Genomic DNA, 26,471 nt, shown 5'->3' with positions numbered 1-26,471 from the left:
AGAAAGAGATTTGGCAAGTCAGTTACAAGAAAAGTAGAAGCACTGAAGCACATGAAGAAATTTTAACAACGTGCAAGTGTAACTTTATTGCCAACAGTAGATATGCACTGGAATTTGAAAGAATGCCTAAGTGTCAAAATGCAGGTTTTTTTAATCTACAAAGAACGCTGTGGTTTCATTTGGAGATAAGTCACTTTGTTCTGATTTATTCAGTTTATAAATGTATCTGATTTGTTTTCACTGGGGAGTTGAAAGATTTTCACTAAAGCAAGCTATATGAGCTAGTTAAAATGAAAAGGAAAAAAAAAACCATATTGAAATGTTTGATAAGGATGAAGCCGAGATGTCACCTGCCATGTGCAATAAAGAACATTTTGGGAAAAAAGAGTGGAAACTATGGATTGTGCAAATCAACCACGGACCTGTCAGTACCCAACAGACAGTGCCTTCAAAAGGAGCATCTTAGTTTTCAGTACCCTATTCTGAGGCACTGTGATACTAACTTTGCCAGAGTAATTAAATTGTTTACTAATAAAGCCTGGATCTCATTAATTTAATACTTAGTCCTGCCATGAGTGCAGAGGATTGGACTAGATGACCTCTCCAGGACCCTTCCAGTCCTACGATTCTTTGATTCTATGTGCTATCTGAACATAGTAAAATAAAGCTTTCGGAAAGTCACTGTGAAATATGATGTGGTTTATTTCATGTAATGAGTTTGCTGGATAATTCAACACAAGAAAAATGTTAATGCATATTATATATAATACACACGGTAAGTAGTTCTGCTGACTAATGTAATTTTCTAGTTCCACTTGCTTATTTCATATTTTCTTAGTGACCCACTAAGAAGATGGGAGATGGAGCCCAATTCAAAGCCCACTGAAGTCAATGGAAAGACCCTCTTAGTGATTTCAGTCGGCTTTGGATCAGGCCCTTAGAGAAGAGCTTTCCAAACTTTAAATACCCTGGTTATATTTCATTTACTTAGAACAGCTTTCATCTGAAAAATACTTTCAAATGATCTATTTTAGGAAGTACACTCTCTGAACAAGACATTTTTCCAGTTATGGGAATATACATGAAATAGACATTATCTGTCTTTTTAAAACATATCCCAGTGAATTAAATACTGAAGGTATTCAATATCACTGTCAGCAGTAGGAAATGACAGTGAAGCAAACCTTTTCTAATTTAGGCTCTTTGACAACTGCAGCACACAAAACACATTTATATATATAAAAAAATCACCAAATGATACTGGTTTACATTTTGACGGATCCTATGTTTCAAGCACAGGGGAAATGGATTGACATTTTACTCACTTTTACCAGTGAATAATTTATTAAACTAACTTGTCCACATCTTTTGGCAGGACTAAAAGTCTGTTTCAACAAGTGGAGTACCTAATATTTAGAAAAGTAGCACTTGGGAAGCAAATTGGAAAGCATTTTCACCACGCTCTGATGGCCTTGCTCAGCCATGTTTCCTCTTTGGGATTTGTGTGTGTGTGTGTGTGGGGGGGAACTATCTCTTCTTAGTTTGTTGTCTTTTGTCAGTCACAAAGGGCAGATTTTCTTTTGTAAATCCTTAGTAATTAAATGAGTACTTCAGTGGTTATGGTCTTCAATGGCGTTGTTTCCTAGGTTTTGCCTTTGACAGTCATATTTTGCAAAGGCTGCTAAGATGACTAGGCACCTTACCCTACTTAACACTAAACCAATTGATGCCCATGCACACTGCATGAAGGAGGAAAAGATTCATTAATGGCACTTCATTAAATAACTGCAATGGAAAGCTCTAAATGTGACTGAACCAACTGAAATCCAGAGCAAGCTGTCTATTAGGAAAGCAACAAAGACAGTTTCGGAAACTGAACTCTGTCTCCACTGCAGCGGATTAGGCAGAGTGATGGGATTAGTGTTTAATGACTTGGGGCAAGAGACAAAGGGAATTTCGACAAAGAGGCTTAGATATGGAAGAATTAACACTCTCTATTCCAGCCATGCCTCTGATGACTTCCAACATTCTTTTCTGGCTCTGAAGCTGAAGTTAAAAAAAAAAAGACTAGTAAAGCTTTAATACCTCCTTAACCTTCTCTTATCATAGTAAATTAAAAGAAAAGAAAAGAAAAAAAGGAAAAAGAAAAGAAAGACTGAAAAATTCATTGATACGTGCTCCCCCCAAAAGTATCTAAAGCTTCTAGAGACAAAGGTGAGCATGTGTTTCAACACATAACAGGTGACCAAACTTCTAGCCAAACATTCAAGGGTGATAATGACTAATGTTACTATATAAAGCAGATACTTTAAAATGACTTCTTCAAAAGGGAGTGGCATTCTGCGTGCAATTGGAAGGACTTACGAAATCATTCTTGGCTTTGAGTTATCTTGCATCCTGGGTAGAATCCATACACTCTGTATGGTTAGCTGCAAACTGTCCCAGAATTACATGGCTCTCTGGTGGAAAGAGTGCTAACTGCTAGCTCAGGAGCGATTGTTACACTGATCACAGAGTTAGAGCACGTGAGCCTGATTCTTCTTACATGGATGTAACTGTGCTGGAGTACAGGAGCTCCTGACTTACCCCAGCGTAAGAGACAGAAGAAGCAGACTCTGGGCGTGCAATTCTTTTCTCTGTGTATAAAACGTCTTCAAGCTGAAAGTTTTAAAAAAAAGCCCAATGAATGTGACAAGGAAACATTATCACAGCTAAACACTAAGCAACACTCAAGGGCCTGACCCTCTGGATGTTGTATACATATCTCCTCGATATAAGCACCAAACCCTGCAAGGAGTAAGCATATTATGCCCATTTCGGGGGGGGGGGGGGGAGTGGGGAAGCACCTTCTATAACGTTCAAAGAGCCTTTCAATAGCATTGACGTCAGAGGCATTCAGCACCTCGCAGGATCAGGGCCATTATGTTCTGTTGAGAATGAGGAGGTGCCAATGGAAATTTTCATAGAGGAAAAAGCACAGTCCAAAGAGCTGTGCAAATTCCGCTGCACCGTAAACCAATTCAGCATGTATTTATTTTTAACCAAACCAAAGCACTTGCAGAACAGCTAGGTATTCATTTCACGTGCTAGCCAATATGAAATGCTCCTAGAGCAGCTTTAGACTCCAAAGTATTATTTAACCAGTGTGGTTTAGTGGGACAATGGCAGCCCCCCGCCGTAATCCATTCAGGGGCAATACCATCAGTCAGTGTGAAATTAAATACATTACAGGGTAAGAGCTTAATGCGTTTTATAGGCAGTTGTTCATCCATATCAAACTTTAGCTTTTAAAATCCTAACATTTGATCCCACGACAGGAACCATGCCTTGAGAAGGAGATTGGCACATTTGCACTGCCAGCAGGGCAGGAAAACCATAGAGCAGCCTTCAGTTGGAAAAGCAATTGGCTGAAAGGAAAAATGTTCACAGGATCTTAGCTCTTCAGAGGGACAGACACTTCAAGAAACACAGTAAATACAATCCAGGAGCTGCCCTTCGTTGACTTCCACTTTCCTGGCTGGATTTTTGTTCATGGAATCAGTGTTTCCCAGTGCAGGGTATGTGGTTTCCACTTATCACAGATTCAAAAATAAGAGTGTTTTACTCATTCACACTGGGCCTGATCCTGCAAACAGCTACTCCTGTGAATAGTCCCATTGATTTCAGTGAGACTACTTGCGTGAACAAGGGGTTACTCATCAGAAAGAATTTGCAGGATCAGGCCCCTACTCTAGTAGATTGCCCTATATCAGCAAAGCTCTACTGACTTCAGTAAAGTAGCACCGATTTACACCAGCTGAGGATCTCGCCCCAAATGTGCCGAACTCCCTCTACTACACAAACAGCTGAGCTGTGAAAAGAGTTCAACTTGTAGAAGAGGTGAAAAAAAGACGAGCTAAACGGAGTTAAATTCTGCTCTTTGTCACACCGGCTTAAATCAGGAATAAATTCCATTCACTTCAGTGAAGTTACTCTGGATACGAACAGGTGTAAGCTCAGAACTTGGTCCTTAGAGAATCTCAAGCCTTTTGTGTTTCTTTTTAAGATGTAGCACTGCACTGGTACACCCCAGTGGTAAAAACGATTATTAAAAATATCTTCAGAGCTATCTGTTATCCAGAATGGCTTTCTCACTGTTGAAAGGACATCAAACATTCGAAAATGCATAAACTGGTCTCAGCACTGGAATACAGTGCCAGGAATATTCGTCAACCTTATGTTTTTGGATCATATGTCACAGCAGATTATCCGACACTCCATGAACATTGACGGCTTCCTCCAGTTGTGGCTACAAAACTTGTTCTCAGGCACGCCACCGGACGCTGTAACCACCCTGAAGTGGGTTCTGCGTTCACAGTGGTTGTATTGTGTTTTTTTGCAGCCTGTAAGCAAAACTATGCTCTGCATCTCAATGTATAACCCTTTATCAGAAATATGTACTCAAAAGCAGCTGCTATGACAAGTTTCCTTCAGTGACATACATTCAATAGACAACTCTCGAAAATACTGCTAGATCCTAGAAACCATTTATCCAGGGGTACGACGTGGAGTTCTAGGCCTCACCAAAAGAGCAGCTTGAAGGAGGAGCGTGGGGGTGAGTGTGTGGGAAATCGTTCAGACTCAAATGGGGTCAGTGAAGCACGGCAGCTGATTCAGAATAAAACAGGGGAGGTGGACAGAGAAAGGATGAAGAGATGCCAATGGAAGAACTGAATTCACTGGAGGGTTTGAATCCCAGATCTAGGTGGGGGTGGGGAACGGGAGCTAGGAGTTCTTCCTGGAGAATACTTGAAAACCTGACAATATTTTAATTCCAATGAAATATGGAACCTTTTCTTCTACTCTTTGCCTTTAATTTTATCTCCTCCTTTACCTCCCTGCCTCCTCAGTCTTCCTATTTTACATAGGGCCCTTCCCTACGGTTCCTGTCATTTCCTGATGCCTAAATCAGTCCTTTTGAAGAAACAGTTCCTGTCAGTAAGTGACAAGGGGTGCTGCTTCTGGCAGGATAGATGGTCTTGTTTTCTTTATTCTGTCTGCACATCACAATTTTGGAGAGAGTTCTTCTGGGACAAACGGCAACCATGGGAATTTAGGGCGCAAGGGAGGAGGAGAACTCCTTCCCCCCACCAAACCCCCTTGCCTGTCACCGAATTTCCCTCTCTTCTGCATTCCTTTCTGATCCCCTTATCCCTTCCCACCCATCTGATGAGTTAGGGCTCAGATTCCCTCCCCTCTCCTGGAGACCTAGAGGCAGAAACCCCAATCACTCTCCCCCTCTCAGCAAATGCTCTTCTCACCTCTCTGAATCCTAGCTCCTGCTCCTCCACTTGTGATATGCTCCCTGTCACTGGCATAATGCAGCAAGCGCTGCATGGCCCCTTACAGTGGTGCAACTAGACAGCGCCACCCGCAACAAGGAGAAGTGCTGTGTCTGGATGGAATGAGGCATTATTTCCCTCTCCCTCCTTCCCTCTCTTTAGGGGGAGAAAATCATGGAGTGCAAGACGATGGGGACTATTTTCACAGTAAGGCAGGGTTCTCCAGACTCCTGCACCTTCTCAGCCATGCAGGTGCCAAGGGCTCCGGAGGCTCAGAGATGACAGGCCCCACTCGAATGTCTGCAGTGCTATCTGTGCCACGCTCAAACAGCACAACAGGTGGCAGAATGGCCAAGGGTGATTAATCAGTTTCACTCTGCGGCCTATGGGTAGCACGCGGGAGCACAGCTGTTTAAGAAGAGCCAGGAGAACAGTGCAGCATAGTGGGGAGGAAGGGGGCTACTCTGGCCTTTTGTTCCTTTATTGCATTAGGGAGGAGGAGAATCTTTAAGCTGATGCATTCTTTACACCATCTGGGAAATGCAGGGGAAGGTGCTACATGGGAAGGGATATTTTTGGGTAGCTGGGTCCTACGGGCCTGATTTTTCTGAGGTGCTGAGCACTTGCAGCTCCCACTAATTTCAATATGAGCTACAGAGCTTCAGCTTCTCTCAAAATCAGGCCCTCCATATAGAGCTGGTTTAGATTTTCTCATCAGAACTTTCCCCCTCTTTATTAAAAAAGGCTTCTAGGGCAAAAACATTTTTGTGGTCAAAAATTTTCCATTTTCTGTTATCAAAAAAAACTGAAATGTTCAGTAAATTTTTTTGGTTTTCAGTCAAAAGTTTTGGTTTGCAGTTCAAGTTTCAATTAAAACATCAGTTTCTATTTTAAAAAAAATCAAAACATTTTACCAAAACTCAAAATTTTTTCCTGGGGAAAAAAACCCCGTATTTTTAAAATAAAAATTCCCACAAAAATATCTGGCATTTTTCTACCAGTTCTATCACTTGCCATGTTATTCTCTTATGTCTAATACTTGCTGACTCCCCGCCCCCAAAGATTTCTGCAGCTGATTTTGACTGTCTGGGAATTCCCGTTGTGTACAGGGAATCTTTGGGTTCTGTCCTGCAGCAGTTCCTAGGCCACCCCCATTCCTCTGATCAGCCTAGTAGCTCTTCTTTGCATCTGTTCAATGATCTTCCTTGAACATGGATGGCCAGAATCATACAATGAGGTGATTATTCTCATACAATGAAAAGCAGTGAGGTGTTATCAGTGCCATGTACCACGGCATTAATACTGCTCTATTTACACAACACCCCTGTAAAAATGGAAAATAAGATAACCAAGAGATTAGATCAGTTAAAAGTACATACAGGGCCTGATTTTTAGAAGTGACCAACTGTGTGACTGTGTATAGCTGCAGGGGCAGATGTTGGCATGTAGATAACTAGATCCCTGATTCACCTGAAAATCAGGTAATTAGCTGTTTAATATGCCATCATGTGCTCCTGTAATTGTACATGGGTGAAATTCATTCTGATACTGAGGGTCAGCATGAGGGCCTATGTACCAAATAAGTCCCACTTAAGCCTTCAAATAGGACTAACTAAAGAAGTGCATAAGCTTTGTACTGGCTTGCTGCCCATAGGTGAATTTCACAGTGACTGTGCAAAATTGGAGGCCTGCTTACGCTGTCTTTAAAAACCAGGGCCATAGTCCCATTCCCCCAAACAGCATATAGTGAAACCTGTCTTAGGCGAGCAATCAAGGGACCAGCAAAAATCAGTTGCTTAATGGACATGGCTGTCTGCAGAAAGTGGAGCAGAATTGTATGTGGTACATTTGGCAACATTTTGAGGTGGTCTTGTAAGATAGAAAGTTACCAAATAATGGTGATCACTTGTCCAGGCATTCCTGTATATTACTATATATTTATTTAATCTGTCTCCACCGTTAAATATTTGTGTGAGTATGTGAGAGAGAACGCATGTGAATGTGTATGCAGGAGGCCGCCTGATTTACTGCATGGGATTTTTATGAATTGGCATCTTTGATCCATTTTTTATTTGAATTTCCCTGTGCATGTACATGAAGACAAATACTTATGGTAATATTTATGAGTAGATTCTGATCGTCACTACGGTTTCAAAGAAAACAATAAAAATTGATACCAAACTGGATGCGCTTCGGGTTAGGAGGGCACAGATATCGCACATGCTATAAATTCTATGAAAACTGACTCACTCCTTTACGATGAGGTAAGTGTTGACATTAGACAATTTGGTGGGGAGTATTTATTTCTATATTTATTAAAATGTCAGTAACAGCAGGAATAACACCTCCTAAAGGGCCTGCAGGTGCTTGTCTTAAAAAGACACAACACTCAAAGAGGATAAAATCCATAAATTACATTTCAAATGATTCACCCTAAACTGAAAGAGAATGGATACAGTCAGTGGATTCAAGCAGGAGATGAGACGCAAGGATCTTCCAACGGAAGGTCAGGCTCTGAACCCTCAAAGAGTTATAAATGTGCTTAACTTTACAGAGGTGATTAACACCACAGAAGTGAATAGGGCTGCTCAAATGCAGAATAGTTAAGCATGTGCAAAGCCTAAAAAAAAAATACACTTGTACAGACTTAGCAACGTTCCCTATATAACATACTTTATTTATTCAAGGGCTGCATTTTATACATGCTCAAGTGGAAGTGACTGCTACCTGAAAAACTTAAAGTACTCAGGAGAAAAGGAAGTGGATGAAAAATATATTACTAAAATGCATTTAATTTGCAAAAGTAGCACATCAGAGATCACTGCTCTAGGAAGCTGAAGTCCTGGATAATGACTGGAAATTAAGTATCATACCAATATAATGATGTTAGCCTTCTGTTTCTGACTATCCCCAAGTGTTCTAGTAGTCTAGTTATGTCTGACCTTGTCTGGCTCGCAAAAGAAATTGGTTGGGTCAGAATAAGATGTTGGCTTGTTCACATCACAAGGAAATATAAACTGAGGTCAAGAAAACCACAACATCTGGAACGTGAGAAAAGGATTTACTGTTAAGGGCTTAATAAACTCTGAAAATAAAGTTCTCAACTTTGCTAATTTGTTTCAGCTTCAAAGAGGAATAAAATGTGACGCTGGTAGAAGGTTTTATGGCTCTCCTGAAGAAATAAAAAGTACATCTGAGCTAAAATTAGTAAAGCATAATGACAGCAGAGATAGCGTCACTATTATTTATCTGATACTAGAGGAAAATGCTAAATGGTCACCGTTAGGGATTTATAGCCACATTATTGAGGGAAGAGAGGAATGATGTATTCTCCTGGGTGCTGCAGCTCAGTGAGGAAAAGATTTGGGGAGGGTGCTGCATGGGGGGGGGGGGTGTACCCCTGCAGGCAGAGCCCTGGCTGTTGCCACATAGCCAGGACTTGGGGGCATGGATCAGTCACTGGGTAGAAGCCATACATCTCAGAGGTTACTCCAGCTTTAGGCTTGAGTAGTGTCTATGGAGTTGCTTTAATACTTCACCCACACACCCGGCTCCAAGGAACACCATACAGCCCAGCTGTTGGGTCTGGGCTTTGGAGCAGGTCGTGTCCCGCTACAGAACAGGGCATGCACAATAAACAGGTGCTGCAAAGCACTGAATGGTTTAGTTAAGGCCTTAGGGCTCAGTTCTGATAGGCACTAAGCATTCTGGCCCTGATCCTGCAAATCACTTTAGTAAGTGCTTAATTTTAAGGTGGAGACTCCCCTGACGAGAGAATTAAGGCACCTTGCAGGATTGAGCCCTCAGGCCTGATTCCTCCCTCATCTTCACTAATGTAAATCAGGGATAACTCCGTTCAAATCAATGGAGTTTCAATGCTGTAAAGCCACTGGAAGTGAGCAGAGAATGCAGCCCTTAGTCAGGTAGATTGGTACAGGTGACTGAAAATACTGGCATCCACTCTTTGCATTAGGGTATAGTCTAGCCACTACCTGACCAATGCACTTGTAAATTATAGTGATTTTGATGGTTCAGTCCTAAGAAGTTAATGGAACCAGCGCACTGCCAGAAGGGAAAGTATGGTTTACCTGACAGACAATTTCATTGAGGTTTTTGGTAGCATTTTATAATAACCTTTAATCCTCAGCCATAGATACAAAATTCTGTAGGCAGGTCTCAGTTAGCCAAAATGTTCATCTCTACACTACAATTGCCTTAGTGTGAAGTGTATGGAAGACCACCAATGGGGTATCCAATGTCTAGGAGGACAGTGGGGTCCAAACCCTGTTCCCATTGGACTAGATTGTGGACATACCACAAGTAGGGTGATCAGATAACAAGTGTGAAAAGTTATCTGTGCTGGGAATTTGTCTGTATTCCAGCAGCTGACAGCCAGTCATAAGAACATAAGAACATAAGAAAGGCCGTACCGGGTCAGACCAAAGTTCCATCTAGCCCAGTATCTGTCTACCAACAGTGGCCAATGCCAGGTGCCCCAGAGGGAGTGAATCTAACAGGCAATGATCAAGTGATCTCTCTCCTGCCATCCATCTCCATCCTCTGACGAACAGAGGCTAGGGACACCATTCTTACCCATTCTGGCTAATAGCCATTTATGGACTTAGCCACCATGAATTTATCCAGTCCCCTTTTAAACATTGTTATAGTCCTAGCCTTCACAACCTCCTCAGGTAAGGAGTTCCACAAGTTGACTGTGCGCTGCGTGAAGAAGAACTTCCTTTTATTTGTTTTAAACCTGCTGCCTATTAATTTCATTTGGTGACCCCTAGTTCTTGTATTATAGGAATAAGTAAATAACTTTTCCTTATCCACTTTCTCAACATCACTCATGATTTTATATACCTCTATCATGTCCCCCCTTAGTCTTCTCTTTTCCAAGCTGAAGAGTCCTAGCCTCCTTAATCTTTCCTCGTATGGGACCCTCTCTAAACCCCTAATCATTTTAGTTGCCCTTTTCTGAACCTTTTCTAGTGCTAGAATATCTTTTTTGAGGTGAGGAGACCACATCTGTACACAGTATTCGAGATGTGGGCGTACCATGGATTTATATAAGGGCAATAATATATTCTCAGTCTTATTCTCTATCCCCTTTTTAATGATTCCTAACATCCTGTTTGCTTTTTTGACCGCCTCTGCACACTGCGTGGACATCTTCAGGGAACTATCCACGATGACGCCAAGATCTTTTTCCTGACTCGTTGTAGCTAAATTAGCCCCCATCATGTTGTATGTATAGTTGGGGTTATTTTTTCCAATGTGCATTACTTTACATTTATCCACATTAAATTTCATTTGCCATTTTCTTGCCCAATCACTTAGTTTTGTGAGATCTTTTTGAAGTTCTTCACAATCTGCTTTGGTCTTAACTATCTTGAGAAGTTTAGTATCAGTCATTGAAATAGCTGCACCAGAGCAAACTCCGAGCATAGACAAGGAACACTATCATTTGCAATGATGGAACTTATTTCTGTCTGAAACCAGGGACAGTTCCACTGGTGAAAAACTTGGCTTTCCTACATTGCAAATACATCCATTGCTGGCAAATATCCAATGCAGACAAAGCCATAATAAACAACTAGCTCTTCTCATCCATAGATCTCAAAGCACCATAGAAAGGAGGTATCATTATCTCCATTTGATGGGTGGGGAAAGTGCAGTATAGGGAAGTCAAATGATTTATCTAAAGTCACCCAGCAGTCTAGTGGCAGAGTCAGCAATAGGACCCCGATCTCCTGAGTCTGACTCCAGTGCTCGCTCCACTAAGCAAAACTGTCCCTCCGCCAGCCTAAAGGGGAGACAAGGGTTTCCATTAGCCAGGGGTTCAACAAGCATGCTCCTGACCTGCCAGTCAATGCACCATAGGCCCAGTTATAGTGGAAATGGGGGAGCTTGGGGGAGGCAACAAAACCTAGGTGCACCCCAACCAAGCTACAGGACAGCCATCCTCTCCATAAACTGCTGCTAAGTAACACAGCATTATGTGAGTCACAGATAGCAATTGCATTACTTAGCAATAAATTTCCATATCTTACCATACTAGGCAAAGAGTTCGTCTTGAACAGCCAGAAAGAGGGAAATAAGATGAACAGGCATTTTTATGCACTTTATTCAGGGCTGGCACTGGAAGGACTTTAAGGACAAATTGCTCGTAGCACTGCTGCAGTTTAGTGGGTGTCACTTAGGGTTGAGACCAGGTTGGTTGCTTAGGAACCAACCAGGCCATATTGCCAAAAAAGGAAGGAGAAGGCGGTTATGAGTACAACAAGCAGTGCCAAAGCCAAATTTCATTCAAAGCAGATCTTGGATGCTGCATAACACACACACAATATAGACAGAGAGAGAGAGAGAGATGCTGAGTCCAAGGTCTGCTCTGAGTGAATTCATCAGCTTACAACTAAAAACTGAGGAGATATATATATCTTCTAGCTCACAGTTATTAATTGTAAAATAATTATTTCCTCAAGGAAAAGCTTTAATTCTTCAAGTTAACAGTACAGTTACATCTGTTTGCAGTAAATATTTCAAAGTGACGTGGGTGAGGAAAAAAAGCCTTACATGAGTTCAGTACAACTATTCCCAAGCATATGTTCATAAAATATTATTCAGGGAAGATTAATTGAAGTACTGATGAAAATGTAATATTTGTTCGCAATGCCAAGGATGTTACTCAAAATCGTGAAACTTTCTCTTTAAACTATTCCCTTTCTGTCTAGTTCAGATAGATTGTTTCAGTGAAGGGGATTTCAGCTAAATGTGACCAGGACTTTTTTTAAGCTCTCCCCCTCTCAAAATGGCAAAAATTGACCATTAACTAAGGATTAGCTCATACATTGAACAATGTAGTAAAGTATTTTTATGGCACTACTTCCAGCAGTTTAAAAGACTACAATTCAGGATATCTAAAGCTGAGAATAAAAAAATAAAATGGAAATGTTGATATATCTTTAAACAATAAAAAAAATTACAACTGATTGCAAAAGTGCCAAAAGCTGACATTTACTCGGAAATTGTTCCCCTAGTCTAAGTATGAAATACTGTAAGTAATTAGCTCATAATAATTACCCAATCCTTATTATTTTGCTTTTAGAATATTTGTTTAAGGTTAGGTTACTAAAATTCCAAATACTGGGGGCTGCTGTCACGGCTCTTTATCCAAATGAATCGTAGTCTCTTGTAAACAGTTCTGTGATCTGATTTCCATTGGGACAGAAGTTGTAAAAGGCCAGGGATTTGCAATGGATTTACACGGATACTGTTTCAGTTAAGTTACCAAGGTCGACTTAACAGCCCTTTTCCTCAGTCTTAAATACATTTGCCACCCAGCCTCTTTATACCATATTCAAGGAAATGGGCGATGGGATTGTAAAGGGTGCTTGAACTTCAGTGGAAACTCCAATTTACATTCTTTTAGCAGTCGGTGGGATTTTTTTTTTTTTAAACAAGCTTTGTTGAGTTGTTAGAAAACTGATTCTTGCTAATATGTAGGCCATGATCAGGATGCGGATTTCTTTGAGTTTTGAAAAGGTCATTCTGCTTACATGATGTTAGAAAGCACTAGAGTATAATACTTGTAACTATATTGAACCAGAGATATTAGCACAGGGCTCGGAAACCCTAGTTTTGTCCTCAGGAAAAAGAGATCCACTATCGTAGACAGGCCTTTTTAAAGGAAAGTAACTCTGGTCTCAATACAGAACAAACAAATATTAAGGGTGTTCTATTCACTTCTCTTTTCAGTGGAGTTTAAATACTTTGAGTTATGATGATTTGATAGAAATGTACTGATAATAAAGGTAAGGGAGATTCATAGTTAATCCACAAGTCTAAATGACTGGCTTGATTGTCTTATTCACTTGGCAAACAATTACTTTTCTAAATGTTATTTCAGCCAAAGATATAATTTCTTTAACACAGCAGAAAGAATCAGATTAAAATATAACACAGAAGCAGCACTTACCTCAGACTGATTAATATGCTTAAGCTGTTACCATGCCACCATTCTTAAAAGCATGAAGATATGCTTTTCTACACTCATCTATATATATTGATACCTCCTGTGTGCCAGGAAAACCTCTTTGATTATTCACACTAAACCATTGCTTAAGTGGTATGAATTTCTCAGGACTGCACTTTTCATAATCAAGTAATAAATTCTAGGATTAATCATAAGCGGCACTGTCTTTCCTATGTGATGTGCAAAGGGATTCATCAGGAGTTTCTCTAACTCTATTAAAAATAAAACACCTAAGTAATTAAAGATGCATACTTCAACTCAAATAAAAGTTCAATTCATAGAGTCATAATGGAGACTGAAATCTATGTAGTACTTTTCTTGGAGACACATCATATTGCGTGCTGTATTGTTACCCATTTCTGTACAAAATGAACTTATGCATGATTCAATTTTCATTAAACTGTGCTCCTCTTTCAACTAAGGAATGTTCAACAGGTTAAAATAAAGTACCATTGAAATGAGGATAGTATTTTTCTTCATTTGGCAGCCAGACTGGGATTGTCTAAGGAGGGGAGTACACTGATGTTATACAACCAGGAAGATTTCCTTTATCTGTGTGGCATCTTTCAGAACTAGAACAATCAGCTCTGAGCAAGTGACGTCTGAGCTGGGCTTTGAACTTGCAATGAATACATGAAACTATAAGATCTACAGAGTATTCCTCAGCACTCCGCAGCCCGAAATGACAACATTCTTTAAAACTGTGCATGCAGTGTAACCTAATTCTTTTGTATTCATGTTACCATACCATTGGCTTAAACATTGCATGTTTAAGCCAAACGGCAAAACTAATCTATCATAAGGCTTTTCCAGGTGAGATTTATTATAGATCACTTTCTAGTCAGTGTGTTCTATGCACATGTGTATACCATATTCATCTTATTATTATCCAGCTGAAAAATTCCCAGTGTGTGCAACGCCTGAGATATAATAGCGGGCATGCCAACAGAATATGACACTTATGCTAATCTGCACCCTGCTGTGGAAAAACATACACAAGGATTCCATTACCACATTCATTAGGCTGCAGTGCACTTCATCCTGAATAGGGATTATGAACTATAATAGACTGAAAACAGTTGATTGAACCCACTTAGCCAAATCTCTATGACATTAGCCAAATATTTCAGTATAAGGAAGAGTAGGAGTTGAACCCTTTCATAGTTCTTTTAAAAAAAGTTTGGAAGTGTCAAATTTAAAGACAGTGAAGGTCATGATAACACGTTGTGCTGATATGGTGCTTTACATGTCTAAGGTGCAGTAGAAATAGAATTAAAAGGAATGTGACATAGACATTATTGGGGACTTTTTGTACATGTGCATTACCTATTATTTGGTTTGGAAAGACTGCTCAAAGCATGTTATCAAATTCTCTGTGCACCTGTTATAAAGCTTTTTGGCACTTGAAAAAGAAATTTCTACGCTGATGGCACATGTAGCTTGGGCTTACAGTGACATCATTATGCAGCTTAAATGGTAATTAGAATCAGATGAAAAAAGAGGTTGTCCAGTTCTGTATTCAAGTTTCCTAAATTTGCTTTGAGCTTATATTCAATTTTTGGTTCCACAGGATACAGTTGCTCCCTGACAGCCTGTCTTTGTTGGCAGAAAACTGAAGTCAAAGTATTTAAAATATTGTCAGAAATAATAGAGACTGGAATACACATCAGCGCTCATGAAATGCTATGGAATTTGGTCGTGACCAACAGGGAAAAAAAGGGGGGGAATTAAATCTCCTCTATGTATAAGATTCAAAAGATAATAATAAAAAACCTTCTGTGCTTACATTTGCTCATTGCTAGGAATTTCTTGTTTGTGCATTTCCTTTTAATGTAGCAACTAAACAGGAAGTTCCTGCTAGCAGCACCATAATGTAACTGAAGGGACAATATCCAAAAAAAGAGCTGCAGACCAAGAACTGCTGACAGCATTCTGCTTAAGAAAGAAAGATCAAATAATGTGATGTATTCAGTACCTCCAAACCTCATTCTTCTTTAATACCTATAACCCACATTCAGTAGCCCTTACTCAGAGCCCTTACACTGATCTCAGTAATACTGGTATAAGACTGGAATTAGTCCACACTGATGTAAGTGATAACGTACTCTGGTCTACTGTCCTTAGGGAAAATTATTGACTTCTGGATTTGGCACTATTCTTCATGAGGAATAGTGTTTCTAGAAGGTTGTCCTTCCTGGTTTTCTAACTCCTTGTCTGAAAATGAATACACACAGCTCCCCTATCCTGTAAGATGCTCAGCACCACCTGAGAGGCTGACTTCACAGGATCAGGCCCTTTGACTGTAGTCCCAATCTTCCTTGAGAGAGTTTTATCATTGGCTCCAACAGGAGGCAGTTTGGGCCCCATATAAAATATCCAGAGGAAGAACAACAAATATTCTATAAACTCTTGAAGGAAATGGAACTCCTGGAGACTGTATGAAGAAAACAGTCTTATTAAGTGATAAAAGCACTTAATTTGCCAGTGAGGAAGGACAAACTTCTAGGATGATTTTATTTGTTATTTGTATTGTGGCTCAGCTTATATTTTTCAGCTGTGAAAGATAACTGGAAGCATCAAACAGGTTGAACGAGGCACTGTTTTCTTGCTACAGGAACATGGCCCTTTGCACTGAGATTGTAATACAATCCATCCTCTCTGGGACTGCAAATGCTACAGTGCAAAACTGTGTTTGAAAACCTCTTTTATCATTCATCGTCTCCAGACTGAAATCATTTTTGACAACCTCTGCAGAAAACAAGCAGCTTTCTGGCTACTGGCGAGCCGATTAAAGGGAGGAAACACATGTTCACTGTCAGACGGAGCCCCTGGAGAAAGCATTGACAACCTTTTAACCTCCTTTCCCAGTGAAAGTGCCCAAATGTTTCTCTGGAACAAAACCCCAGCATTGTTTTAAGCATCTTTTCATTTAATGTACTATGGTTTTCAAGATATGTTAAAAATCAAAGGAATTCCATTTTAGCATGGACATTTCAAAACCAGTTCAATTCCAGTTTGAATGGTCATGCAAATGGTGGCATTAATTGGGAATATCTTTTTCTGAACTTTCTTTCTTTCTAACTGTTTGACCACAGTTTAAATACCAACACACTGAAAAGTTCACTAACCTCTACAGTGATTTCGCAAAACAAGCCAAGAAGCCGCAGGAGTGAAAGTTTCTGAACAGTAGGAAGGCTGACTAGCAGACATTATTAGCACTCTGAGCATTAAAATCTGGCCATGGAAACTTTTGTGAGCTACAAGATGATGAGGCAGGAAGTGCCACACATTACTTATGTATTTGTTATCAAGGGAAACTGTTTCCACTGCATTCAATCATCAGCAAGAGGGAAAAAATAAATTTTCTACTAGAAGTAAAATAAGGATCTTTTTCTAAGAATTGTTTTCCAATGTGATTGGTCTAACTCCTTCTTTGTAGTTATAAATGTACAGTTGGAGTTTCTTTAACATTTAACCTTGCTCTTTTTACCTTAATATCAGCAGCTGGAATAGTTCTGTCTGTTTTGATAAAATGATATTTTTCCAAGTTGCATATTTGCTTTTACAGCTGAAAGGAACAGTTCCAGTTAAAGTAAGTTCTGTAAAACTGCAGCAGTTTAAGCTGCCTGGATGAGGAGTATATTCTTTGGTTAAATGTTTCCCTAAGTAACTGCATAGGGCACCGTCCGATAATGCATAATATCTGATAATGAAAGATAAAAGACTGCACACTCCAGGGTATAAAGTTCCATGTGAATTTGGTATTCCTTTCTCTAATGCATTATTCCAGCAGTGTTCAATAGCACCACTACAGCTGAAGTTGTATTGGCTTTCATGAGGACTGCAATTTGTCCAAAGCGGGGAAAATCTTTAATGCTGAAACTTAGCTTCCAAAGCCTCAGCACAGAAATACTTTCTCTTTTCTTTCTCTTTTTTTTTTAAGGAATTTTTTTTCTGTTTTCAGTAATAGTCATAATAGGAGCACTGAGTTCAAAATGCATCCACAAAGCATCAGTGGCTCTTGTGAATTTGGTTCATGTCAACAAACTGTAGAAGTTTTTTGCTCTCTCTGGATTTGGTTGCGGTGCAGGATGTATTCAGATCTGAACTGCTCTTCATGATGTCAGAGTTTTAACCTGGCTCATTAGGATAAGTTGCATAGAGGAAGTCACATGTTACATTATTTCTCCTGTGGCCCTGATTGGCTGAACCTGTCTCCTGTGATCAAGGAGGCAGGGGTCAACCCAGCTTAGCAGTAGTGATTTGTACTTGGTTGAACGTCAATGGGACTTGTACTCCTAAGGCACTTAGGTGGTTTTGAAAATCTCACTCAGAGAGAAACGGTGCATTTTAGTTGAACACCCTGCACTACCTGGATAAACCAAACCAACATCATCTTCTAACCTGTTTGTGTCTTACTCTGGAAGACATGCCTATCTAATGTAATTCTCCCCAGGTGTACAAAACGGTCTAATTCTTATTTTATATTTTGAGTCATCTAATTATATCTCAGCTTTAGAGAAGAAAATTTCCCTGAGATCAGAGTTGTTTAATAAAGGAAACAGAAGAGAGGCCTTATGTGTATATCTCAGACAGCTGCCTATTTCTATTATAAAAGTAGCTGACTATAAGAAAGAGCAATTGGACTCCTTGAGATCAGAGTTCTACTGCAGTACCAGAGCCACAGTTTAGTCCCACTTTTAGTTCCATCAAACAGGTGTGAACTCATGCAAATGGGCACAAACCCATAAAATCCATTTAAGGGTTCACACTGAGATCTGACCATGGGAAAACACAATTTTTAACCTTTCACAAATCTGAACAGGGATCGTTTCGAACTCCAGGGTAAGCAAATCAGCTCTCGTACATAAACTTGTAAACTCCCTTAGAGCAGAACTTGGAACAGTTTGCAGAGCTGTAATAAAATAACACTTAGAACTTATATAGTGGTCTTTATGGTCAAAATGCTGTAAAATATGAAATATTAATACCTGGCACTTATAGATAGACCTTAAAGCAATTTCCAGGGAGCTAAATATAATTATTCCTATTTTACAGATGGGAAAACAGAGGCACAGAGTGATGAAATGACTTGCCCAACATCACTCAGCACACCAGTGGCAGAGTCAAGAATAGAATCCAGATCTCCTGAGCCCCAATCCAGTGCGCTAGCAACTGTTTCTTTGTAAAACATAGAAATAATGTAATGTTATTAAAAAGATGATAATACAATGAAGTATAGGAATAAAAAGCACATATTTGACATTAAAAAGTCAACCCTTGCCTCAGTTATATACGAGATAACACAGTCTGTGCCATCAGAGTAGGAAACCAGTGTTGTTCTGCAGATATCTCTGGGTGGTAACTATTGGCAAATGTTACTTTTTAAATGATAACCACTGTAACTAAAAATAAAATTGATGGGAGCACCATGATATATTTGTTAAAGAACAGCAGCTTTACAGTTTTCTAAATTGATACCTAAAATATTGACCACAATAGCTTCAAAGGCCTGGTCTACACTAGGACTTTAATTCGAATTTAGCAGCGTTAATTTGAATTAACCGTGCACCAGTCCACACCACGAAGCTATTTAATTCGACATAGAGGGCTCTTTAGTTCGACTTCTGTACTCCTCCCCGACGAGGGGAATAGCGCTAAATTCGACATGGCTATGTCGAATTAGACTAGGTGTGGATGCAAATAGACCTTAGTAGCTCCGGGAGCTATCCCACAGTGCACCACTCTGTTGACACTCTGGACAGCAGTCCGAGCTTGGATGGTCTGACCAGCGACACAGGAAATGCCCCGGGAAAATTTGAATTCCTTTTCCTGTCTGGCCAGTTTGAATCTCATTTCCTGTGTGGACATCGTGGCGAGCTCAGCAGCACTGGCAACGATGCAGAGCTCTCCAGCAGAGGAGTCCAGGGAATCTCAGAGTAAAAAGAGGGCCCCAGCATGGACTGACCAGGAAGTCTTGGATCTCATTGCTGCGTGGGGCGATGAGTCTGTGCTTTCGGAGCTGCGCTCCAACAAACGGAATGCAAAGACCTATGAGAAGGTCTCCAAAGCCATGGCACTCAGAGGATACAGCTGGGATACAACGCAGTGCCGCGTGAAAATCAAGGAGCTGAGACAAGGCTACGAAAAAATCAAAGCGGCAAACAGACGCTCCGGAGCCCAGCCCCAGACATGCCGCTTCTACGAGGCACTGCATGCCATTCTCGGTGGGTCTGCCACCACTGCCCCACCAGTGTCCGTGGACTCTGAGGATGGGATAGTGTCAACGGCCAGTTCCTCGGCGATGTTCACAGATGGGGAAGATGAGGAAGGAGATGAGGGGTGGGGGCAGTCGACAGCGCTTACAACGCTGATTTTCCAGACAGCCAGGATCTCTTCATCACCCTCACTGAGATCCCCTACCAATCCTCCCCAGCCGTTACCCCGGACCCTGAATCAGGGGAAGGATCAGTCTGTAAGTGCTTTAAACATGTTAACATTTATTTTTAATGGAGCAGGAATAGTTACTAGTTGAAAAGAAGGTCAATATATATGGGGATAGAACTGAAATCCTCTTGGGAGATCTCCGAGAAGCTCTCCTGGAGGTAATCGAAAAGCATTTGCATGAGGTTCCTGGGGAGAGCTGCCTTATTGGGTGCTCCGAAGTAGCACACTTTTCCGCGCCAGGCTTTCATCTGGTACTCCGGGACCATTGCCTCAACGAGCATGGCAGCATAGGCCTCTGGTTTGTACTCGCTTTCACGCAGCATGCGCTCTCTATCTCTTTCTGTGACCCTCCTCAGGGTGATCTCGCTCGGAGACTCCTGCATTTAATTAGTTTACTATTAGTATTGGGAGTGCTTCACTGTTCCTTTGCATAACAAGAAGCGTCACTTTACAGCCACGTGGTGGAGGCTGCAGAGTGGCAGCATACAGGGATCTTTCCCAGGGAACAGACGCGAGCAGGTGGAACAGGGGCAGAGTTTATGCTTTCAGGATTGCCAGCAGCAAGAGGACAGTGGTATACATTCACTTTTAAGCAGCCAAAAGTCTTTGGCTTACCATGCCTGGCTGCTCCACGGATTCTGCTGTCCTGCCCCGCTTGTCTGATCTGCAGTGCAATCCCCCAGGCAATGAAAGCGAATTCCGAAAATTCGAACTTTCCCTGAGTGAGTGCGCATGAGATAGGTGCTGTGCATGGTCTTGTTCACAGAGACTGACTAGACTATGTTTCTTCTTTGCAAAAATGTATCTTTGTAAGGAATTCACTCCCTTTTTCCCATTACACAGCTGCAACTGTATCCCGACCTGCTCCAGCATGCCCCCCACAGAGGCTGGTGCAGATTAGGCGGCGCAAGAAAAAGACACGGGACGAGATGTTCGCTGAACTTATGGGCTGCTCCCAAGCTGAGGCGGCCCAGCAGAGCCAGTGGAGGGAGAACCTCTCTCAGCAGCAGCGCTCACACAGCGAACGGGAGGACAGATGGCATCCGGAGGACCAGCAGGCGACTCAAACACTGCTTGGGCTAATGAGGGAGCAAACGGACACGCTCAGGCGCCTTGTGGATGTTCTGCAGGACCGCAGGCAGGAGGACAGAGCCCCCCTGCACTGTATCTGCAACCGCCCTCCCCCGCCACAAAGTCCAATACCCCCCTCACCCAAAATAACAAGAAGGAGGTGCGCCAAGGGCCATGAACACTGTCATTCCACCCCAGCAGAGTGCTCAAGTACCAAAAAGCTCTCATTCGCTAAATTTTGAGAAGTCCTTCCCTTTCTGGGTCACCCAAGGACAAATCCCAGTTTCATCCCCTAACTGTGTAGTTGATTATTAAAAATAGTTTGCTGTTCATTACTGTTTCCATCATGTTTCTTTACAGAAGACTTTGTGTGAAGGTGGGGAGGGGTTTGGTAATTGCATAGGACAGTCACTATTACCAGGGTACAGACACAGGGGCAGGATCTACAGCAGGTCACACACACAGTGCAGTCACTAGGCACCCTGGTCAGTCTGGGAAGTGTTTTTCATGTTCTGTGCATAGGCAGCAGGTGCCCTGCTCCAGCTATATTTGGAGCTGGGTCTCTCCCCCGGCCCTGCCTGGATTGGGCCCTGGCCCCCACGGGTCTCCCCCCACCCCGCCGCGCTGCGTCCCTGCCTGACAGTACAGCGGCTCCTCGCAGAAATGCTGTCTGCTGCCCCAGGGTCCTAGCGCCTGCCCACCACAAATGGCAAGGCAGGCTGCCCTTACCATGCCCTTCCACCATAGCCCTGAGCCTCTCCAATGCCCCAAACCCTCAGCCCCAGCCAGAGCCCTCATCCCCTTACACCTCCTCCCCCTTCCCACACACCCCTCACCCCGCCCTATGCCCCCCCCCCCAGCCCAGAGCCTGCACCCCTCACCCCTTCCTGCACACCCACCTGTAACCGTCCTCCCCCCAGTCCTCCCCCGCCACAAGGCCACAGAGCCCCCGTACACAGAGTGCCGAAAAGGAGGGATGGCAGGCTCCATTGAAACAACCAGTCCAGCACTGCAGACCGCTCTAGGAGCAGGAGCCTGTCATTCCTCGAGTGTAGAACCGGTCTGTACATCACTGCACACCCTACCCACCACAGTCTGCGTCCTTGTTTCAACCCTTTAACGTGAATTCATTAGTAAAGAAAACATTGTTAATTAACAATATTCCATTAACTTTATTTTTAAACATGTGTTGGAAGGGGGGAAACGTGGTGAACGGGGTATGTAACCGCAAAAGAAAGTCAACAGTAACTGAAATAGGGGCAGGTTCAGCTTCTCTGTAAAGAAACTGAACAGTCACAGGTTACCCTGCAACCTGAGGAATCTATCTTTCAAAGCCTCTCGGATGCACAGCGCTTCCCACTGGGCTCTTCTGATTGCACGGGTGTCTGGCTGAGCGTAATCAGCAGCCAGCGATTTGCCTCAACCTCCCATCCCGCCATAAAGGTCTCCCCCTTGCTCTCACAGAGATTGTGGAGCACTCAGCAAGCAGCAATAGCAATGGGGGTATTGGTTTCGCTGAGATCCGAGCGAGTCAGTAAGCTCCTCCATCTCCCCTTGAGACATCCGAAAGCACACTCCACCACCATTCTGCACTTGCTCAGTCGGTAGTTGAAGAGTTCCTTGTCACTGTCCAAGGCACCTGTATAGGGCTTCATGAGCCAGGGCATTAGCGGGTAGGCTGGGTCCCCAAGGATCACTGTAGGCATCTCCACATCCCCAACAGTTATTTTGTGGTCCGGGAAGAAACTACCTTCCTGCAGGCGTCTAAACAGGACCAGAGTTCCTGAACACACACGCGTCATGAACCTTGCCCGGCCACCCGACGTTGATGTTGGTAAAGCATCCCCTATGGTCCACCAGTGCTTGCAGCACCATTGAAAAGTAGCCCTTTCTGTTAATATACTGGCTGGCCTGGTGGGCCGGTCCCAGGATAGGGATGTGAGTCCCATCTATAGCCCCACCGCAGTTTGGGAATCCCATCGCGGCGAAGCCATCTATGACGACCTGGACGTTTCCCAGGGTCACTACCTTTGAGAGCAGGAGCTCAACGATTGCGTGGGCTACTTGCATCACAGCAAGCCCCATGGTAGATTTGCCCACGCCAAAGTGGTTTGCTACTGACCGGTAGCTGTCTGGCGTGGCAAGTTTCCAGAGTGCTATGGCCACTCGCTTCTGCACACTCAGGGCTGCTCGCATCTGGGTGTCCTTGCGCTTCAGGGCAGGGGACAGCAAGTCACACAGTTCAAGGAAAGTGTCCTTACGCATGCGGAAGTTTCGCAGCCACTGTGATTCATCCCAGACCTGCAGCACTATGCGGTCCCACCAGTCCGTGCTTGTTTCCCGGGCCCAGAATCGCCATTCCACAGCATGAACATGACCCATTGCCACCATGATCTCCACGGCGCGGCGTACCGTGCTTTGTGAGAGGTCTGTGCCACTCTCAGACTTCATGTCCTCACCGCGCTGCCGGAGCCTCCTCGCCCGATTTCTCAGCATCTGACTGTTGAAGAGGTGTACAATAAGGTGCGAGGAGCTGACAACGGCCATAAGTGCAACGATGATCGCAGTGGGCTCCATGATCACAGTGGAGTGCTGTGGCGTCCGCGCTGTCACTAACAGGAAAAGTGCGCGAACTGATTTCCCGCCGGCGGGAGTGACGGTTGAATGCTGACAGTTACCCAAGACCACCCTCGACACAGTTTTCCCCCCAGCATGCATTGGGGGGAAATCCCAGAATTCCAATGGGCAGCGGGGAGTGCAGGAACTGTGGGATAGCTTCCCACAGTGCACCGCTTCCAATTTCGACGCTTTCCCCGTTAGTGTGGACTCACAAAGTCGAATTAGTGTCCTTAGTGTGGACACACAAATTCGACTTTGTTAGGTCGATTCTATAAATTCGAATTAACTTATATCGAACTAATCTGGTAGTGCAGACATACCCAAAGAAGCATTGCTGGTCAGACAGGCAACAAAATATTTCCAGACTTCCTTGTAGGGCTGGTTGAAAAAAATTATGTCAAATATTTGATTGCAAATGGCTTTTTTAACCACAAATTTCCATTGTTGTAAAAAAAATGAAAACTTGGACATTATAATTTTGGGAGTTTTCAACAACTGAAGACCAAAAAATTCCTGTTTATAACCAACGTGAATATTTTTTGATTTTCAGTTTTGCAACAAAAACTGCAACATTGCAAAGATAACAATTCCACCAAACACAGAAAAAGGCTTTTGTTGAAATTATTCACATGAAAATAAATAATTTCCCAAGCATCTCTAGTGTCTTGTGCTATAACAATTAGGCTGAAAATTTAATAATTTTGCAAAACTGGACCCTCGCAGATAACCCCAGTGGTTCTAAAACACCAAGTGCTGAAAGTGTTGCATTTAGCTACCGGCCAGCATTGGGAGCCAAGGAGAGTCACATTGCCTCAAGTGGAGTTCTGTGAGGAATTCTACCTCAGGAAACACAGTTCTTCCCCAAGCAGCACAATGAACAGGAGGATAGTGCAGACTGTGAGGAGGCTGAAGCTTCTCCACCATTGCACCCAGCTTGCTCTGCCAAGGTCCCACCTCCCGTTCATTCCTTTTGGGGTGATATCTTCCCCCAGGGGCCCACTGAGGGAGCAGTCTCTGCACTCCCCATAGCACAGAGAATACAATTGTTAAAAGCCCTTCAGTTAACATGCAAGGTGGGTGAGGGTCCCTCCTCATGTGGTTCCCCCCACTGGCCATGAAAGGCCTACTCACAATCTGGTCCCAAGCCACAAAGGCTATAGAGCACATCACTGTGCTCATGATAACAGAACTACAATTTGCCCAACTCCCTCTCCTGACGTGAGGAATCACCCTTAAAATTAGTAGGTTAAATCTGGGGTTAAGTGTAACAGGGATGGCACCCACCTCTCACTAGTGCCTCCTCTGGTTGGGTGTGTCTGTGTTATTTCAGTAAGTAGTCCTGGCCACAGCCCTGCTAGCAAATTATTTTTGGCTCAGTCCTAGCAGCCAGCCAGGAGTCTCTTGCTCCCCCAGTCCCTGCCAGCAGACTTAACTGTCTGTAGTCCTGCTGCTCTTCCACCCAGGTATGCAGTCCTTTCTTCTCCAGCTCCAAGCAGCAACTAACTGCTGATCTGTTCTGCAGCTCCTTTTTATAGGGCCCTCCTGGCCTTTGATTGGCCATTCCAGCAGCCCCTCTGATTGGTTGCTTCCTCACAACCACTCTAGGCTGCTTGGAGGACTTCTCCATTGTTCCTTTCCTGGGATTGGTGTGGCAGAACCCTGAGGCCTCCAGCAGGGGGCCTTTGGGCCCAGTCCACCCCATCACAGGTAGATATAGAATTTTTCACCAAATATTAAGTGAATTAGACAAGGGAGTTATGGCTCTCTAAATATTCAGATGTTTACCACAGCTCTAAACATCTTTGAACTTCCCCCACACACTTTATAGCAAACAAAACATAAGAAAACAGAAATAAGAAAAGTTCAGATCTAGTTCAGCACCACAAGACTACTTGATCACGAAGGGAACAGTTATGAACCTTTTAAATAGTAAATTCACTAGGGATGCTCAGCTCAATCCAGCTTGATATAGCCTGTCAAATGGCTACTGGAGACTTAAGCTTTCATTAAAGAAAATATACCGGTAGGTCTCTAGCCTTCTTCTTCGCAGAAACAGACCTGAAGATATAAGCCAAAGGCTTGGGAAGAGAATATATTTCCTACCAGAACCGAAGTTCATCAAACCAGCTATTTGCAACTTATGACACACTAAAAAACAAAACAAAAACCTGGTGGTCACCATAGTTAGAGACGCCTAACACTTTTGTTTACCAGATACTAACATGAGAATGGGAAGCAGGAAACAATGAATGAACAATCATTCTATTCGCCAGGCTGGAGAGGCTGGAGAGGATGAGATGCCTTCCTACTCCACTGCACCCCTCTCAAAGCTCTCCCCAATCCTCTGGCCCCATGCACACAAACACACACATTCCTACTCCTCCTCAGGTCCACAGAAAGGGACCCCATTCAGTGCTGGAATCCCGAAAAAAGTGCCAGAATGCAGGTCAGTGGGAGACTAGGGAAAGGAGTAAAGGGGAGCAGAGGGTAGTGGGGAGAGCTGGGAGTAAGATAGGGATAGTGAGGCCAATAGGAGCAGGTGGTGACTCCTCAAAGAGTCTGTCCAATCCCGCCTCCCCCTCTATCTGTGCCCAGGACCCTCTCCCTACTGGGGTATTGGTGGCCCCACTACCCAGCTCCCAACATTGCCTGACTCTGACTCCACCCTGGGCTCCCAGCTAGGCAGGCCATTCGTCTGCTTTAAGCCAGAGAGTCTTGTTTTTATCCCCTGTTCAGTACTGATATAAAACCGGACATGGTTTTGTGTGGTATCGTGTATGGAGGACGCCATTTTGCAGAGTGCACCGCTCCACGCCTCCCGGTGTAACCTCATATGCACCGTGTGTGGTGTATGTTGTATAATGGTGTCCTCCATGTGGCATGATCTCGCCGCACCTGAGGAGATGTATTTTGGGGATGTGCCAGTGGCCAGTGAGCACCCTACTCCAAGCTGCTCCGGCCCCACGCTGTCCTGTCTG

At 43.1% G+C, this 26,471-nt stretch overlaps 2 long non-coding RNA genes across 2 annotated transcripts in view; one reads left to right on the top strand and one right to left on the bottom strand.

The window, feature by feature from the left end:
• LOC120400747 overlaps window positions 1–24,959 on the bottom strand; it is a 48,122-nt gene extending 23,163 nt beyond the window's left edge. The window contains exons 1-2 of the long non-coding RNA XR_005596037.1: window positions 24,778–24,959; window positions 2,587–2,658 (exon numbers count right to left, since the gene is read on the bottom strand). This is a non-coding gene — a long non-coding RNA (uncharacterized LOC120400747). The remainder of the gene's footprint in view (window positions 1–2,586; window positions 2,659–24,777) is intronic.
• LOC120400749 lies at window positions 2,150–18,602 on the top strand. Its single transcript, XR_005596039.1, has 3 exons — window positions 2,150–2,214; window positions 3,318–3,557; window positions 18,415–18,602. It is a non-coding gene; the product is annotated as an uncharacterized LOC120400749 (long non-coding RNA).
• Window positions 24,960–26,471: the final 1,512 nt, after the last annotated feature.

This window comes from Mauremys reevesii, linkage group 3 (genome assembly GCF_016161935.1).
Source record: "Mauremys reevesii isolate NIE-2019 linkage group 3, ASM1616193v1, whole genome shotgun sequence".
NCBI lineage: Eukaryota > Metazoa > Chordata > Testudines > Geoemydidae > Mauremys > Mauremys reevesii.
The sequence above is the reverse complement of the archived record's forward strand: the minus strand, read 5'-3'. Positions and strand labels throughout refer to the sequence as shown.